Genomic DNA, 1,948 nt, shown 5'->3' with positions numbered 1-1,948 from the left:
GCACGTTTGTTGTTGGGGAGAGAAGTGGGGTCTTCAGTCCAGGGATATTTTGCGTCCCAGTGTGGTGATGTAATATGAGAATCCTGCCTGACGTAGGTTAGGCCTGCCTTTATGATATCCAGCTCTCTCCTCCGCCAGAGTCATCTCTTTACCTCCTGGTTGGCAATTTCCACAACGACATCCTCCACACTTATGGCGCATTTCCACTGCAGCGGGTAGCCCCGTTTAAGCGTCCTTAACCGTCCTCAAGCGGCCAGGCCAGTTTTTGGTGTCATTTCCATATAGCCAGCCCTAGTACCGGCTAGCGGGTACTTTTTCTCTCTTTTTCCGGCCCCATAAAATCGTGGTTCTATCCGACCAGGCCAGGGCTGTGACGTCAACACTCGACTGCTGATTGGTCAGAGAGAATCGTCACAAGATCGCGCGCGAGATCATCCCTAGCGTCGCATATAGATCTAGAAGCAAGCTTGCAGCATTTTGTAAACGGAGGAGCTACAAAAATGGCAACGTCGAAGAAAAGCACACCGTGGTCGACCGAGGAGGTGACGACGTTCCTTAATCTCATTGGGGATGATAAAATCCAGCGGGAGCTCGACGGAACAACGCGAAATGTGAAAGTGTTCCAGGATGTCTCTGCACAGATGTCCGAACGCGGATTTTCGAGGACTTTCCTGCGATGTAGGGAAAACGGCAACGGCTTTACTGGAGTCCCTGCAAGGTACGCTCACTTCTAACAAAGAAGTCTATTTTATCCTTACATTAATGTTCGACAACCCATGCTTTTATGGAGCCCCGAAGAGCTACATATCTAGCTAAGGCTATCTGCCTTAGCTAGCTATGTAGCTCTTCGGGCTAGAGCTATTGTTTGCTAACACCATATGTGCCATTGTTTACGTTCAGTTTTTCTTTTCTATAGTTGTTGTTGCTATTTAGTATTGTGCTGCAGTAGTTTGTGGAATTAACAAGTCATTTTGCTGTTCTAGATGATTACATTGGGACTCGTGAGGAGGAACATTCCCGAACAACGGTTGATGGCAGTGTTCCGTCCACATCGTCATCGAATCCAGAACGGACCCCAGCCGAAGAATCGACACCAACTCAACCACCAACACCGAGTGCCATCACGACACCGCAGCGTGTGGTTCTAGGTAAGAAATAGAAATGGCAAAACGACTGGAATTGTGTTTTGTTTTTTTAAACCTTGGATCATCCATCAACAGTAATTAAAATAAGCTATACCACTGTGTGGAAATGCTCTGTTACAAGTAAATTCTTAGCTAGTAAGCAGCTAGTACAGTTGTGTGTGACATCCTATCATATACATATATTTATATTCATTATCAACAGGCTGGACATAATGTAATTCACTTTCACAATCATTGTAAACATCTAGGGCCAGAACTTTCTTTAGTTCACCTTACTGTTGTTCTGTTTATACATGTTATTCTTATATCCTTGTGTGACCTGTACCTGTCCTATGTTTTTTCCTTATTGCTAATTATTATCTTATTGTCACCCAGGCAAGAGGAAACGAGGAGGAGAGGATCGGGCCCAGCAGGAACGGCACCATGACTGGGCAGCCGACGTGGCTCGTCTCCTCCGTGATACTTCAAAAAACCTTAATAGTTATTGTACATATTATATATTTTGTATCTAGTTAATTTTTAAATGCAACATTTGTACTTCCTTGTTTATTTATTTTCTTTAAAATGTTCATTTTATATTTACAATTCCATGTATATTTATGCTGGCTGCAATACAGTTTTACATTTTTTATTTGTATTGTTTAATGGCATGCCTTTGATACAACATTTTTTTTGTATTTTTATACTGCCATCAATAAAGTACTTCTTTGACTTATCTTATCTCTTGTTGATAATGAATGGCACCCAACAGAAAAAAATCAGATTCACATAATCTTGATTTAGAGAAGACATAAACATACATG

General features: G+C 42.2%; 1 long non-coding RNA gene across 1 annotated transcript; it reads left to right on the top strand.

Annotated features, from left to right (window-relative positions):
• The first annotated feature begins 381 nt into the window (after window positions 1-381).
• Window positions 382-1,741, top strand: LOC139433970 (uncharacterized). The gene is made up of 3 exons (XR_011643365.1): window positions 382-718; window positions 984-1,148; window positions 1,521-1,741. It is a non-coding gene; the product is annotated as an uncharacterized lncRNA (long non-coding RNA).
• Window positions 1,742-1,948: the final 207 nt, after the last annotated feature.

Source organism: Pseudochaenichthys georgianus, chromosome 6, assembly GCF_902827115.2.
Source record: "Pseudochaenichthys georgianus chromosome 6, fPseGeo1.2, whole genome shotgun sequence".
NCBI classification, from domain to species: domain Eukaryota; kingdom Metazoa; phylum Chordata; class Actinopteri; order Perciformes; family Channichthyidae; genus Pseudochaenichthys; species Pseudochaenichthys georgianus.
Note: the sequence above shows the minus strand (reverse complement) of the source record. Positions and strands in the feature narration are given on the sequence as shown.